The following is a 17,296-nucleotide window of genomic DNA, read 5'->3' as shown; positions in this document are numbered from 1 at the left end:
TTAAATGGATTAAGATTTCCACCAAAAGGGTTTGTAGTAGCTGTCTGATGAATCACTGTTAAACGGGGGTGTTTTTCGAGACTTTTCCGAATGGGTAAGTGCTCCTCAAGCTGTTCAGTACATTCACCCATCAGCTTGAAGTGTAAAATTACCAGTGCTAAAAAAAAAAAACAACCACCTTTTTTTTTTTTTTTTTTTTTTTTTCAGATTGCACAAAAACTGCCAGAAGGAATAAAAGCGGTCATTCAGAGCAATCAGGATCACTTGACGCCGGTTCCGCCGGGATTTGGCGGACGCAGGCGGCTGGCAGCGGGGCGGGGGCGCTGAAGCGCTGCTGCTGCGGCGCTGAAATGGAGGGCGGGGAGCGGCAGCTGCACCCCGGCCGGGCAGCAGCGGTCACACCCCGGGCCGCTTCAGCGCAAACCTCGGCCGAGGAGGCCGAGCCTGAGGCCCTGGCTGAGTACGAGTGACCGGAGCCCCCAAAACGGCCCCAGGAGCCTGGACCCCTTCCCTGCATCGCGGGAAGGAGGGGGGGGGTGCGGCCAGACGCGTCGCTGTCAGGGCTACCGGAACGGGTTCCCCGCGGGCCCTTTCTCTCTCTTCCCTCTTGGGACAGGCGGAGGTTCCCCCACCGCACATTCCCCGCTGGTGCGGGACTCCCGCCGCCAACCCCCCCCGCTTCCCCCCCCTCCGCTTCTTCCCGAGCGGATCCTTTAAATTCCTCTGGAGGTCACCGGAGGATTCGCGCGCCTCGAGCCAGTCCTTTCCCAGGCGCATGCCCTCCCCGGGGCCAATCGGGAAGGAAAAGCTCAGAGGCGGGAGGAGAGCCCCGCGATGGGCAGCGCTGGGGACGAATCGCCGCCCGAGCGGGACGACGGATGCACGGCAGCGGCACCCAATAGGCTTAGGGCCGAGTGGGCGGGCCCGGCGTCGCCGGGCGCTGCGGGCCCCCGCCGGGTGGCCGAGGAAAGGAGGGGAAGATGGCGGAGTGAGGGGAAGACGCGGAGAGGCCGGGGCCGGCCGCGGCCCCGCGGCCTCGGCCGCCCTGAGGTGAGTGCAGCGAGGCACAAACGGCCCCCGGCGTGGGGCCTCACCCAGCCTGGTGCCCGGTGCCCCGCTCCCTGATTGGGCTTGGCCCGGGCTCCCGCGCACCCGCCTCCCCGTCCTGCGCCGTGATTGGGCTGGGCCCGGGCATGGTTGTGCCCGCCGGTTCCTGAGGCGCGTTCCGCCCGCCCTCGGTCACCGCGGGCCTGGGCTGGGTCGGGCCGGCCCGGCCCATGAGACCGGGCGGCTCCTCGCTCGCCTCACCCAGCAGCGCGGCCTCCAGGCTGGGTGGCCCCGAGCGTGGCGGGGGGGGGGGGGCGGGGAGGTGACCGTGTAGTGAGGGCCGACTCCCACCCGGGGGCACCTACCGGGGCTTGGGTGAGGGGGTGGGAGCCACGCCGGGTTGGCCCGCCTCTCGCCCTGAAAAGTCCCGAGTTGGTTCGGAGTTGGGGATGAGGAAGTGCCGCAGCTCCGGCGGTACCGGGCGGGCAGTGGTACCGGGCTGCAGCTGAGATGGCTGTGAGGGAGAGCCCGCGGTACCCCGCAGCCCAGTGAGGAGCCGCCGGGAACGCGCCTGCGGTGGAGGGCTGCAGCTGCTGGGGTACGTGGAGAAGAGAAACCAAACCGTGTCATCCATTATTACCCTTTTCATCTCTGGCTACGAAGATAGCACTGGGTGTAGTTACTCTGCTGTTGTCGTTGTTGTTGATGGAATCTGTGTGTTCGGTGTAAGTCTGATAAGCTGAACGGTTGTGTCGTTTTCTCATGTCTGCGTGTGACTGGAGTGCATGAAGGGGAAGAGTAAAGTAAATTTAAAGTACATTTATAAAACCAGGACATACAAGTCATCTCCAGTACAAATTAAGTTTTGTGGAGGGTTTATATTGATATTAGAATTGATTGTAGCCTTATTAATTCATATGGTCAAGTGAAAAGAACTCAACACACAGTAAAATGTGAAATTATTGCTAGGAACAGTCTCTTCTTTCTGTGTTAGTAACTTATAGGTATTCCCTGGAAATTTTCAAAATTATTGGAGGTATTTTGTCCTACAGAGTGGTATTTTGGTTAAATTATGTGAGAAAAAAAAAGGAGGAAGGACTGAAAGCAGAATTACTGTCACTAGCATGAAGTTCCTTATGTTCTATACTTGATAACAGTTCTTTAAATCTTGTGTTTGTCATAGGATTGTGAGTGACTGCATTTTCAATGGGCATGTCAGGTAAAGGTAAAAAAAAAATTGAAGTGTTTAAGTGAGAAGCACAGCTTTGGATCTTGTGGGGACATGTTATATTATGTGATCTAATAATGAAGTACTTTGTAACTGGTGAAAAAACTCCAAAGAAATGTGATGTGTTTGTCGTGACTAGTTTTGAAAGCTGTAGCAGCTTATGAGAAAAATTTGCTGAAGAACACTTTACCAATTTATGTGCTATGTTACTCACATAGTTATAGAAGATTATGGGCAAGATAACACAAGATGAGCAGCACAATATGCTGCTACTGATTAGTATTTATTAATACTAATCTACTAATACTAGGTATGAATTGTTAAAATATTCTTGAGGATTTTCCTGTGGCATATTGCATATAAGGATAACTGCTTTGTATTATAATTAAAAGAATAATAAGCAGTCAACTTTAATGCAAAGCTGTATGCTGTTTTAGTGTAAGGAAATTAACTTGGACTAATATTCTGAATTGTTTTTAAGGCACAAGAGCTGTGAGAAGTAGTATCCTTAAAATGCAAAAAAAAGAAAAAAACCAACCCAAAAAACCCACAGTTAACAGGAAACTCTGATATGTCAGAACAACTGTTTGACAAGTGGTTGCTGCTTTACAACATTGCCCATGGTGGTGTGGGTCTGCAGTGTGAAGATTTGTGTGTACAGGCTGTGCATCTGATGATGGTGACCTGTTATTCAAGGGTGTAAAAAAAATCTTGGACCAGCTAAGGCTAAAAATCCTGAGTCTGTGAAGACTCTGGAGTATCTCTTGAATGCCTCCCACGTTCATTCTTAAAAACTAGAAAAGGAACAGTGTTTGAAACCAGTCCTGACATGCTGGAGGTTTTTTGTGAATGAAAGATGCGAGGGCCCGCACAGTCTTTGGAGGATTACAAAAAAAAAATAATAAAATTATGATTTCTCTAAAATGGGATGTGGAGGAAGGGAAATATAAAGCAGCCTCATGGCTTGCAGTCTCCTAAGCAGCACAGTTTGCACAGTGCCTGAGATGTCTGCCCAGCAGCCAAGCACCATAGTGGGGGTGTTTAAGCTGCTTCTCCAGCAGTCTGGTGCTATTTTGCTCAGATACTGAATCCAAGATCCCTTGACAAGGAGAAGGGACTTCAACTGGCAGGCCCTTATGTCTTTTAGCCTCTTCCTTTTTTGGCAACCATTTTAGAGTTCAGGTGTGCCTTTGTATACCCTTCTGGAGGTGATGGCAGTCTGTGTCTCTACCCTGCCCTGCTCCATGAATTAACTGCTGTTCTTTGCCTCCAGATCAGGATGTCTTCTGAAATTGCAGGGGGATGTGCTGGAGTCTTCGTGACCTGCTGACCTGGGTCATAGAATCATAAAACTGGCTGGGTTGGAAGGGACCTCAGAGATCATCAAGTCCAACCCTTGATCCACTCCCGCTGCAGTTCCCAGCCCATGGCACTGAGTGCCACATCCAGGCTCTTTTGAAATATCTCCAGGGATGGAGAATCCACCCCTTCCCTGGGCAGCCCATTCCAATGTCTGATCACCCTCTCCGTAAAGAAATTCTTTCTAATGTCCAACCTAAACCTCCCCTGGCACAACTTGAGACCTCTTGTGCCCTCTTGTCTTGCTGAGAGTTGCCTGGGAAAAGAGCCCAACCCCCCCCTGGCTCCAACCTCCTTTCAGGGAGTTGGAGAGAGTGATGAGGTCTCCCCTGAGCCTCCTCTTCTCCAGCCTCAACACCCCCAGCTCCCTCAGCCCTTCCTCACAGGACTTGTGCTGGATCCCTTCACAGCCTCCTTGCTCTTCTCTGGACCTGCTCCAGCACCTCAATCTCCTTCCTGAGCTGAGGGGCCCAGAACTGGACACAGGACTCAAGCTGTGGCCTCACCAGGGCTGAGCACAGGGTCCTATTAACATGAGCCCTTGTGAGAGCTGTGTTCCTGCTCTGTGTTCCTTTTGTTGGTACCTTCACACTCAGGCACTCCTTTTTTGATCATACCAGTCTTGGCCTTTCTTAGCAGAGTTCTCTGCATTGCCTCATAGCTTGGGTTAAATACCTTTTTTTTAAGTTATCAAGAAAGTGCAAGGAGCTTGAAGGCAGCTAATTTTTTACTGGACTGTAAGCTACTTCTGTCATGTGTTGATGACTTAAACTTTTGTTTTTGTCAGCTTTCCAGGTTAAATTTGACACTTTTAGGCCATCAGAAACACTTCAGTGGACTTTCAGTCTGCAGTGCTAATTCTGCTTTCTGTATCTTCACAGTCATCCACCACAATTAACTTTCAAGTCTTTGTGTCTTGGTTTTACTGCATAAACTTATTTCTAGATCTAGCTAGCACAGCTGTACACTGTTAATGTTAGTATAGTTTCCAACTCCAGTGTGCTGACTATGTCAGAAATGGGCTTATTTTATTTTCTGGCCCATTGGTTATAGGGCATGTTGATTGAGAAGACAAATCCTACAGTTTTGCTGGTAAATTTATTTGTGAAATGTTTCTTCATCTCTTTTTGGCTTTGAAAATTCCTGAAGTTGCCTGTATCCAAAAAACTTACTATCTTAATGTGAGATTTAAAGTTAATGGAAATGAACCTTTAGTCATGGTACAGCAAACAAAACAAAAACACAAATCAAAAACAATAGGTCAAAACTTAATAAAAACAATATTTCCATAATTTTTAACAGAAAATAGTTAATATTGAATTTTTCACAAACATTTCGTGTTCTAGATCAATTGATTTTATGCTCAGTAAGGCATGAAACAAGAAAAACAGTTTTTTTCCTTCATAATTTTATCTGTATTTTAACTAGTTTTAGATTTAAACTTTACAGTTAGTACTTTCACCATCAGTTTCAATGCCTGCTAATTATGAATAGCCTTGAGTAATATTCAATTACATTGCAAATTTTGTTGGTAACAGTGTGGATGCTGCTCCCACATGATCTGTGAAAGTCAGATAAAAAATATATCAAGCAGAGTAGTTAATAACTGGGGCATCCAAAGTTGGTGAGCTCTTTAAAATAAAATTTTGAGGAATTGTTTAAAGCAAGCTGAATTTCAGCATTGGAGGAAATACTCCTTTGAATGAGATGTTTTAAGTGTCACCTGCTCCTTTTTAAAATTAGACTTAGTTTAGTATTTGATTTTGGTTAATCATAGTGAATAGACTAAGTGAAGGAAAACCCAGTTTGTCAAAGATTGGTTTGGGGAATGGTTGCCATTATGATAAATAAGTTTGGGAGAGTTTCTAATAATTGTTCCTTATCAAATTGCTTTGAGAATAATTTGCTCTTTGTTTCTCCGTCTCCCAAAGTCACATAGTGCTTGGCAGGTTCTTGAGGGGGGAACTTGTCTAGGAGGGGTCAGAACTGACAACATGAGAATGGAATAACTACCCTGAAATACAGGGCTAGAGGTCATCTGCTGACTGCAGTTTTTCTGAGGAGTTATTATTCTTATTATAATTCAGACCTTATGCTTCCTTACTACAGTTTTTTGTTATTAACATGAGAGAGGTTTCTTTCCATACTGGAGACTGAAATTGTGTTCACCTCAGTACTCATGCAGCTAATATTATGATGTTAATTACCAAAACAAGGTTGTTTATCTTCAGTAGTACAGTAATTTTGTTAATTGTGGATACCTAATACTTCAGGTACAGTCTGTTGAGCGTGGACTGTAGGTTGTTCTTAATAAGGTAGAAACCAACAAGTTCCAGGGAAAAAGGAAACTCAGTACTGGTAAACTAGATTCAGTGAGATGAAGGACACATGATTTTACTCCAGGAAACATTATGCTTTCTTAACAAAAGCCTTTCAGACACATTTGTGTATGAGATTCTCCTTCCCAGCTTGTTTTTAGTTAAAGTTTGTCTGTCTTGGGCCTTCCATACTTGGGCCCAATTCACTTTTCCATTCATACCTTAAAGAAGGGGGTGGCTATAATAATCTTAAAAGTAACATTGACATGCTTTATGTAGAATGTCTAAAAAATGCTAAATAGTTCCTGGAAGGTACAGCTAATCTTTTGTCTTGTGCAGATAATCATCTGTGATCTTAATAGCTTCATAGATGCAAATATAATTTCATTTGTTTATTTCTTTCTCTCTAGGCTTACTGAAGAGGAGGTGGATTGATGAAAAATAATGGTGAGTAAGGCTGTAGGGTTATTTAGGTACTAAATATCAGGTATTAAACTTGTCAGACTTGTTGGTTGATTTGGTTTTTTTTTTTCTTACTATTTGCTTTTTTTTTTTCCTGTTTAAATGAATCAGTTGCTGAGATTTTAATTTTTCATAGGATACTTTCAGAGAACTGAAATGCCACAGTGTCAGCTTTCAGCTTGGGCTTTGTTTGACAGAAACCTTGATTTAACTATATATTCTAACAGGAGTAAATGCTCTTAAAGGTACAAAATTCCTGTCCCATGCTGTCATTTTGCTCTGCTAAGAGATTATATCTGTGTATTTGTATTAATTTGGAGTAGTTATCTTAAAAGTTGTATTAATTAAGCAGTAGGATTTGAAGAATGATAACAGATGTCAATTACCAAATAGAAAAAAGTACATTCAAAATTTTAAGCATGACAATCACCTTCTGGAGTTTTATTTTTTTCCAATAAATGAAATAAAGATATTCTGGTACTTGTATGTGTAACAGAGTAATATATTGTCTTCTCAGCTTTGCCACAAACCTTTGTCATGTTTTGTTGCAGCTTTCCATGTCTGCTTTTCCCCATCTTCATAACAAGAATAAGACTTTCCCTACAGTGTGAGCATGGGTGATCAAGCTCATGATCAGCTGAAAAATTTGAGTGCCTCAGAGAGAAAATGATGGTGACGTGCTCTGTATTTCCATTTTCATGATCTGCTGGCTACTTCTAACATAGGACTTGAAAATTGTCACTGGAAGATCATTTCTGAACTTGATCAACTAAAGAGTTAAGGTAATTAACATTAGTATGAGAAATACAGACAGAAAAAGAGAGGAAGGGGTTAGAAAATACAGTGTATCCTCATGTTCTTTTGTGTGAGAGAAACCAAAGGGGAAAAAAAAAATATCTCTTTCACATCTCTCATTTTAATACAGGAGAATAATAATAAGGTTTTCTGGCCCTAAATGTGCAGGATCACAACCACATTACTTTCCAGTCCAGGCTGGCATCAAACTTAAAGCAAAAAATTGTGTTAAGGGCTACTGGGACTAGGTGGTAACAGGTGAGAGGCACTGGTGAAAGGTCAGGAGATCAGTGATGTGTTACTGAAATATGTCTGCACTGATAAATGGGGAGGAATGAGTAAAACTAAGTGGCTGATTTGTGTGATCTTAGAACTGTTCTAAGTGCTTTTTCTCATTGAATAGTTTGGGTTGGAAAGGACCTTAAGGATCATGTAGTTTCAGTCCCCTTGCATGTGTAGGGACACCTCCCACTAGATCAGGTTGCTCAGAGCCCCATCCAACCTGGCCTTGAACACTTCTAGGAAGGAGGCAGCCACAGCCTCCCTGGGCAACCTATTCCAGTGTCTCAATACCCTCACCAAATAATTTCTTCCTAGTGCCTAACCTAAACCTAAACCAGTGCTCTTCCAGTTTAAAGCCATTGCCCCTTATCCTATCACTGCACTTCAGTGCAAACTCACTCTACAGGTTTCCTGTAGATCCCTTCAGGTACAGGAAGGCTGCTCTAAGGTTTCCCTGGAGCCTTCTCCAAGCTGAACAACCCCAGCTCTCTCAACCTGTCTTCATAAGAGAGGTGCTCCAGCCCTCACTCCAAGAGCTCTACATCCTTATACTGGGGGCTCCAGAATTGGGCACTAAACTGACAGTTCAGGAGTTATTTAGGTCACTGTGTATGACATCTCTCCTTGTGACCTGCAGCAGAATAGGCTCTGTCTGTGCAGAATGCATTCTGGTGCTACCTCAGCATTGTGATGGACTGTGCTGAAGCCACAGTTAAGAAGCCCATAGCTAATTAACATGGGTGTATTTTTGGATGCATTGCTTCTCAGTAAGTGTACAGTTCAGCATTTCTGTAGTATTTCTTTAGCCAACTCACAGATGCTTACAGTTAGATGTAAAATCATATAGAGATGACTGCAGTTTGTGAAGCCAGCTAATTTTGTCTGTTGAAGTCAGGCTTTTAAAATAATCAACCAGTGGGCATTTTGATGTTGATGATGTTTTATTGTTTCCTAAACTAGCTCTCCTTTTGGTTTGGGATTCCGGATCCTCTCCTGACACTCAAGAAGGTGGTCCTCTTGCTTCCCTATAGGCTGTGAGATGTGGATGTATCTCTTTCAGCAAGCAAAAACCTGTCCTTCCCTTACATGGAGCTGAATGAACAAAGATGTCTCCACTTCTTCTTTCAACCATCTCGCCCAACATTTGATTCACCAGATAACTTCTCCCACAGAAGCACCCCACTCTTTTATCAAAACTCAAAAGCAGAGTAACAGAAATCAGCATTTGTTTTCTTTTGTGCCAGCTCTTCATCCAGCTTCCTGTGTTCTGTTCTAAAATGAGAAATGCTTCATAATCAGATGCAAGTGGAAGCTGGTTCACTGGTACCTCCTTCTCCATTTTAGGAAGGTTAACTCCTTCACTGTGTCATGCTGGAATTCCTGGCTGATAGTCTCTGCAGAGTAGGCTATATCAGACTGTCTTGGCATGTATGAAAAGTTACAGCAGGAAAACCAGAACATATTTTCTGCTCCTACACGAGGAAGAAACTTACCAGACAACTAGGGACAGCCCATACAGGTATTTTCTAGTCTAGGAGCCAGGCTTGGCTTTGGAGATGGATGTCTTGATGTCAGGTCATATGAAGCAGCTAATGCACAGGAACAAATGCAGAATCACCTTGTCTATATATATAAATGCATTGTCCCAGTCTGATCAAAATATGTATTTTTGCATGTGTAAACCTGTGGAAGTGTGGATATGAGGAGCTTTCACCAGAAAGAGAACTTACTCTGCACCATTTCATTTTTAGCAAAAGAAAAATGAACCTTTAGAGGCCTCTGGGATAACAGGATAGTGATTAGATTTACATTAAATCATTCCCTTCCTCTGAGTTTTTATGAATTCTTGGCAGCAAAAGGAACAAAAGAGAGCAGAAATACTTAGGACAGGCCTTTTTCTGCTGCCTCTTAATCCTTCCCAAACTAAAGTGCTATCTGTTGTCCTTATGTTTACACAAGATTCTTTGTCTCCATCATTTGTAATTATGTAGAATGTTCTCTGTCATTCTGAGGTGGGAGCTTAGATTATTAACATGCTCCCTGCTGTGGTATTGTATGTGGCAAGTAAGATTTCTTGGAAAAAAAAAAACAAAACCAACCCTAGAACTGGGATATGTCTGCTATTCCACTTCAAATCTGGAGCTCTTCTTGGTGCACCTTATTCCAAGCTTGTGATTTAGCAAATGTGACCTAGTAGCTTAAAATAGTATTTTCAGATCTGGATCAAATGGAGTTATATAAGTTCTGTTAACAAGTTTTGGGAAATAGTAACATGGTTGGGGTTTTAAATTCCTTCTTTTATTCTGGTTTTCCTTTTAGAAAACTGCTTGAGAGAGCCAGACTGCCTGAAAATGTCTGCCAAAGCCAGCAATTGAAATCCTTAAATCTTACAACAGATTTCATGGGCAGCAATTCTGATAATTAAAATGAGGTGGTGTTTTATGGGACCAAGTTCTGCAGCAGAGTAAGGACAAATGTTGATCTTGATTCTAATCTTCAGAGTAGTGTTGAGTCAAGTCTGTGTTTAGACTTGTAAATTAATAAGAGCTTTACAGTTTTTTGTTTCACTTCAGAGATTAAAGAGTGGTGGGCAAGACACTGGCAAAAAATGCCAACTCTGGTGCACTAAATTGTGTGTAATATTGTGATGAGTTGTGTGGCAAGAGTTACACTGGTGAGGCAACCACCAGCTTGGCCTGACTTCTTGTAAGAACATAGGATTTCTTTGCTGAATTTGGTCTGAGTGTTCTGGCACTGGAGGCTTTTCTGCTTCCTTTTAGGGCCTCCTGATGGTGAAACCAATGAGATTTAATGAAGATGTTTGTAGAAGCAGGATCCATCTCTGTGTGATGGAAAATATTGTCCATATCATAGGATTAGAAGAGACTGGGAGGCAGCTGGTATAAGAAATACCTGATTTTAGATCTGGCAGTTTCCTTTTCTTCCTTCTCCCCATACTTACTCTTCAGATGTTTAGAGCTAGCAGTTGTTTCTTGCATAGCTTGTTAACAATGGACTTGGGAGACAGGAAGGTATTTTTATTTTCTGTGGATGTGTACAGTAACTAAATTAGTCTGAATAGAGAGTACACACTTAAAGCTCTTTGAATTCTTTTTCCATAGGAATAAACCTCAACATTTTATAAACCTGCAAGGTAACAAAATAATAGAACTGCTAATTTTTCATTACTCCTACCCATGAAAATATAACATTAGTTTTCAAATTTAGTTTTAGAGCACAGCATTTGCAGTAGGACAAAGGATCTGTGGGTTTCACAGAAGTAAAACTCTGACAGTGCATGCCCAGAAGACCCCCATTGCCATACCTTTCCAGCCAGCACCTTTATAAAACTGCTGTGTTAGGAAATGCTTCCTCAGCCTACTTACTTTTCTTGCTCCACTTTTTCTCTATATTGGTTGAAAATCTTCCCATGTGAGAGATTACAAAAACAAGGGGCATGTGCAATAGATCATATATATATACATATATATATATATATTTTAATACTTGTGGACAAAATGATGTTACAAGTTGTTTGAAAACAACAAAATCACCAATGTCTTCCATTTTGAGATGTGTATAGTTCCATAAGCATTAGTGCTTTGTAGCAAACTGTAGTGCCATGTTAGGATCAGTGCATGAGCCTAGTAGTATTTTTACAATTTCAGAGTGACAAATTTATTAATAAACAGTGATGATAGTGTAATTAACAATAGAAAGGATACAATAGAAATAGTCACAAACATGGTCTAAACATGCAGTATCCTCCCTTTGATGATGGAAATGCTGTCTTTAGGAATGAAATGCATTCACTTCATGGGCTTCATAGAATCATAGTTGACTTTCTGGTTTTAGGCTGTCTGTCCAACTGCAATAGTAAGCTGAGTGTATGTAAGAGTCCAAAATGCTCATCTCTGTCAGTGTGTTTCTTTTCTGTTTGGTCTTTATTGAAGGTGTTTTCTTCCATGTGTAGCATTTTCATTTGTATTATTACCTATCCTGTGATAGACTCAGAAAAGTACAAATATACTAAGGAGTTTGTGTGTATTTTGTACACCTCTCTGCTACCTTAAGATTATTTACAAAATCTGTTAATTAAGTTGACTTTTTTTTTTTGAGATCTGACTATATAATTGCTATGACTAGTTAAAAAATTATTCTCATTATAAAATAATGGTTGCAAAATACCATCTGCCAATTACACATGGAAGACTTTTATCCATTGCTGCAGGAATGGGGAACCTTTTTTGGCTGAAGTCCTGCTGAGTCTTCTAGCACCTTTGGTGGATCCTGCATTTACCTACATCTTCATGTTGTTTATAATAGAGAATATAATAAGTCAAGAGCTGTTGAAACAACTAACATTGCAGTCTGTATCTGTACAGCAGGCTGTTATTCTAGCCTGTGGATCAAAGGTTCCCCACCCCTGTATTACTGAGGATTCAATGTCCTGTATTTTAGGTAACTTCCAGGATTGATTTCCAGCTCTAAGCTCAGTTTTAATAATTTCTGTCTCTCCCTCTACTTTTTGCAGAAGGAAAGTTTAGACCAGGGGAAGTCCAAATGATTTAGCACTCAGTGAGCAGTTTGAACTGGTCAAAGAGGAGGCTGGTGTGATTCCTGAGATGTGCAATGCTCTGTGGATGGCATCCTCTGATTTCTTAGGCAAAAGTCTTTTTATTTGGTGCCAGTGTTGCTCTTCACCATTTATTTCTCTCTTTTACAAGAACAAAATTATCTTTCAATTTAGAGAGGATACTGCATCTTTTTTTCCTGAGACCTGCCTGTAAATGGCCATTAGGGGGAGGGAGGGGATGGGTAGCTTGGTTTTGTAATTTTGATACCATTTCTCTCTAAAGTAATGAATCAAGAAGCATGTACTTTGGTGCAAACCCAAAAACTCCTGAAGACTTAATGTATGTAACAGGGCAAACCAACCAACCAACCCTCTGCATCTAATTAATTTCCAAGAAAATTGGACAGGTTGGCCATTTACAGCAGAGCTCTGGAGGACCTGTGCTGAGAGTTAGGTTCAGTTCCAAGTAGAAGTAGCTGTACCATTGAATAAAGTAGTTTAGTGCTTGGAGAATCAATTGAAAAATACCTCTGAAACAGGAATGCAAAATAGCACAGTATGTAGGGGGAAGAATCCCTGATGCAAACTAAGCCATAAGATGATTTAATAAGAAAATAGAACTTTAGTAGCAATAACTGTTTTTGCATGTGATAGTAAATAACTTGCATTAGCAAGACTGTACAGTAGAGTAAGTGAGTAATAACCAAATAAGTTTGTGGTGCTCTGTGCTGCAGGGAGTCGTGTGAAGAATCTTTTCCTCAGAAAATGGGTGAATTCATCTTATGTTCCTCTCATTGGAGGGAATTTGGCACTTGAATACTTAGTTAATGAACCTGATAAATGAAATTTTAAAAAATCAGCTTTGTCACATGTCTGAAGCACTGTCAGTGAGTGCTGGGGGAAGGGCAGACAGTTCTTTTCAAAAGGATAGCTAAGTTTCCCAATTTTTTTTTTCTTTTTTTGTAATCTAGTACTTGCTCTGTTTCTCTGAGAAGAAACTAAGTCCTTATAAATACTGGACTGTGAAGAGACCCTGACTCTGAAGTTGGAAGCCTTTATTGTGGAAAGTAATTTTAGTTTTCTTTGTTTAAAAAGACCAATCTGAGATGATCTTTAAATAAGAGAACTAGAAAACACTTGACACTCAAACCATTTGTACATCCCGAGCACAAATGCAGAATTCTAAAAATGTTACTATACAGCAAAAAAATAACTTTAGCCCTGCTAAATGCTGTTTCAGCCTGGAGTTTTGCAGAGGCAAGTGCTGTGAAGTCCCTGGTATCACTGTGGCTGCAGCCTTTGCACCCAGCAAAGTATTTGCTGTCAAAGGATTCCTTAAAAGAACCACAGGAATTCTAAAATGCCCACAGTTGATGCCATTTTCAGTCCAGATATGTCATCTATAGAAGACAATATGGCCCAAGAGATAATACTGCATTCTGAACAGAATTATTACATCAGAAGCTTTGATCTATCTGACAAGATTTCTTTGAGAAAGGTGGAGTAGTTTGGTGTAAAGCTGAAGGGAATCTTCTGATGTTCTGAGCCCAGGGAGGTGAAGCCAACCTTCACAGGTTGATAAGGAGACTGTGAGGGCTGTGAGCATTTTTACAGTAGAAAGTAATCAAGATGCATGAGGGTGGGAAAAGCATGTCTGGATTTCCATTTGGAATGTTGCAGTCAGCTGAAGTTCCAGCTATTGAATTATTGATAAAATTGGAAGCTGGCTGTAGGGAACTTTAATTTCTTACCTGCTTACAGTAGAGAAATGATACATGAATTCTGGTCTGTGGTCAGCAAGTACATTTACATAATAATGAAATAATAATGAAAACACAGTCACGTTCATACTTCCTAACTAGGAACTTAATAACTGAATAGAATTCTTTAAGGATTTATTCCTTCAGAGAGGTGGGAGGAGAGGAACCAAGATGTAACCAGGCAAGCTATCTAAATATTCTTCCCAGATCAGACTTTTTATAACAATCTGTACTCTGTGGGCTGCTAGACTAGAAATTACTATTCACAGCAACAAAATGAATCATTTTGCCTTTCAGCTCTTATACTACAGCATGGCCTTTGCTCCAACCCCCTTGATTTCACTGCTTCTAAAACTTAAATGGAAGATGCTGCCACATTTCAGTGTGGGATAACAGCAGTGGAGTGGCCTCCTTTAGCAGTCCTGGTGTTGAGAACTGCACCTTCTGCAGGACAATTGTCAGGTTTAGGACAAAAAAAGAAAGTCCTGCAAAGACTCCTTGATGTGAGGGAGAGGAAGTTGTAGTGAGCTGCAGGACACTGGTGCTTTTCACAAGGGTTACATTGTCAAGAGCTGGCAGTGTGAGTTTTGGGCAGAGAAGGGAAAAAGAATGGTTTTTAATGGATAGCCAGTCTTAGAAGTGCTTCTTGCATCCCTAGGTAACTGTCTGGTCTTCCTCCAAAAAAACTAATCCTGCTTGCTGTTCAGCTACAGAGCTGCAGTTCCAAGTTATTCTGTTGGATTTCTTTTACCAAGTGAGCCAGTGGCTTTCCCAAGCAGTGCTTTGGGTTGGCACACAAGGCCAGCAGTGGTCACCATGGATTGTGATGTCTGTTCCCCTTCAGCCTGCTCTGTGCTTTCTTACCAGTTTTAGAGGAACGGTCAGTGTTTCTGATGTAAGCAGAGCTTCTGTAGCAGGTTTGAATAAAGACAGATTCTCTAAGACTTTACAACATTTAAGGTTAAAGATAAAAGGCAACTTAGTGTTCAGTGTGTCCTGTGTAAATCCTGTCTGCTTCTCTTCATTTCCCCTCCAAATGAGTGTTTGCAGGTCAAATAAAAGACTGCTAGTTTGGAATGCCCTAGGCATGAAGAACTGCATTGAGAAACTGAAGGAAAGTGGCACAGGCCCACAAACCAAATCTTAGAGCTAGTATTCTAATTATGCATGATTCAAAATGTCTAGTGTAATGTAGTTATTACCAGTAAATTGAGATATGCATTTATACATAATAAAGCAATAGGAATTAATATACCAATAGCTTGAACTTCCTGCTTTGATTCTCAAATTTTGTTTCTTTAGAGAATGTGCTGCCTCTGTAGAGAAAGGGGCAGAATGTATAGCTAGGGACAGAAGCATGGCACCAAAACTGTAAATCAGGAACCAGGATCAGCAGAACTCACCTTTATAAACTTGTCTGGTTCATATTAATGCCCTGGGCATGTAAAAAGCAGGGCATGAACTAAGCATGTTTAGGGGTGAGATGAGGTTTCTCACCTGCTGCAGCTGTAGCAAGGAAAAGGGTGCAGAGTTTCTTACAAGGTGCAGGGGGGAAGCAACAGGTGAAAAAACAAACAAACAAACCACAAAACAAGCCAAGACAACAAACCAAGTAGTGGAAACAACAGATTTAAACTGAGTGTAGTGTCTGCCAGACAGGAGGTAATAAACTTGGGTGTGGTGAGAGAAATTATTTGGAGAAGACTGAAATTAATAAGCACATTACATATATTTCAGGTGTTGAATAGCTTTTTAATAGACAGTATTTTCAGGTAACTCTCTAGCCACATAGGCAGCTGTACTGAAGCATACTGGTACCAGCCAGCAATAATGGCACCTGCAGGAATGAACCTGAAAATACTAGTAATCTTGTATATTTTTTAAGTTCTTTAAAGAGATTTTTAAAAATAGAAAATAAGATTTGATCACTGAAGGTCTTTATCTTCTGCAACACAGGTTGCAATAGTCTTTTTTTCTTTCTTTCAGTTATTAAATAAAAGGGAATTTGGGTGCCATCTTTCTGTAAACTCTTAAGAGTGTTCTCTAATATTTCCCAAGTGTTTTAGTGGATAATGCAGTGAATTTCTGCTGGTGGTTTGAAAATAACATAGAACGTGTGACATAGCCTACTTCACTAATACTTTTCCAAGTTTAAACTTGTGTCCAAACATCTAGAATACTAGCTTGTTACTGCAGAATTATATACTTCCAGCTTAGCTTAGTTTTGCAGGTGGGCTTAACTTGTGCAGAACACTTCTCCATGTGCAGAGGTTTAGTCCTCTCTCTTAAATACAAAGAGGAAGGGTCTTGGAGGAAGAAATTGTGTGTCAAGTTAAATCCTGTTCATCCTTCATAACCAACCATCCATAAAGCACCGTGGCTTGAGTTTAGAATGGTGGCTGCATTTTTCTCATGAGTGCTTTTTCTAGATGCACAAAAATTGCCAAATGAAGATGGGAATATTGTGAGAGAAAATCAATATTTTATGGTATCAGGACTTAGAATATATTAAATCCTTTGAGCCAACTTCTTCAAGCAAAAAGGGAATTTGTATAACAAGTTTAGCCCAGCAATTAACCATGGCCACCTCATTCTTAGTGGGTATTCTTTAGAGTGCTTTGCATGGTTTTAAACTCTGTTAAATATATTTTCTGTGTGATGAGTAAGCAGTTTTATCAGTTGTTAATGCTTATTCCCAAAGATACAAAAGTTGGGCAATAAGCTACTTTAGGATATCAGTGAAGATTCCTTCCTCTTGAAATATATAACAGCAACAAAGTATTAGCTGTAGATTCTTAAATATTACATTTGTACTTCAAAAACAGGTTAGAAAATACTTCTTGTACTGAACTTCTGGTGGCATCCTTAACATGGATTAGTGGAGGAATTTATTGGTGTTCCTAGGAACTATGTACTCCCATTACACACGTTTTACATGGCAACAGTGAAAGAATGTCTCCCTGTAATTCTGATGTTTTTCCAAAAGGCAGCTTGCTTTTATATCTATGCATCTTTGAGGTTTTCAAGATAAGATTTTATTCTTTTGACACTGTAAAGAGGAACTGTTTAAAAATAAACTTGGAAACTCTGCACCTGTATACAAATTTTTTTTAGCAATAAAGCAGCACAGGCTGAGAATGCACTAAAACTGGATGTGTCATTTGTTAAGAAAAAACTATCAGCTTACTATACAGTATATTTCTGAGATGTATTTGTACTTGCTTTGTCAAAACTTCACAATTTGAGTTAAACTCATATATGCTGAATATCTGGTTTGGGTCCAACTATTCCAGCAGACACTGGGCACAGGAGCTTCTCCCTTCTTGGAAGGCAACCAAAGAAAAATTCTTACTCCAGTCACACTAAGATGGGCAATTTAGGAGATAAAAGCTTAAAGGGTTGTTCTAGATTGCAGCAGAAAGCTACTGTTGTTCATAAAGAATGCCTAAAAGTTGTAAAACCATTTCAT

General features: G+C 41.2%; 1 long non-coding RNA gene across 1 annotated transcript; it reads left to right on the top strand.

Moving 5' to 3' along the window:
• Window positions 1–822: 822 nt before the first annotated feature.
• Window positions 823–16,975, top strand: LOC139796547 (uncharacterized). Its single transcript, XR_011726052.1, has 4 exons — window positions 823–1,050; window positions 6,363–6,399; window positions 6,966–7,196; window positions 8,452–16,975. It is a non-coding gene; the product is annotated as an uncharacterized lncRNA (long non-coding RNA).
• The last annotated feature ends 321 nt before the right edge of the window (window positions 16,976–17,296 follow it).

Source organism: Heliangelus exortis, chromosome 5 (assembly GCF_036169615.1).
Source record: "Heliangelus exortis chromosome 5, bHelExo1.hap1, whole genome shotgun sequence".
Taxonomy (NCBI): Eukaryota; Metazoa; Chordata; class Aves; order Apodiformes; family Trochilidae; genus Heliangelus; species Heliangelus exortis.
The sequence above is the reverse complement of the archived record's forward strand: the minus strand, read 5'-3'. Positions and strand labels throughout refer to the sequence as shown.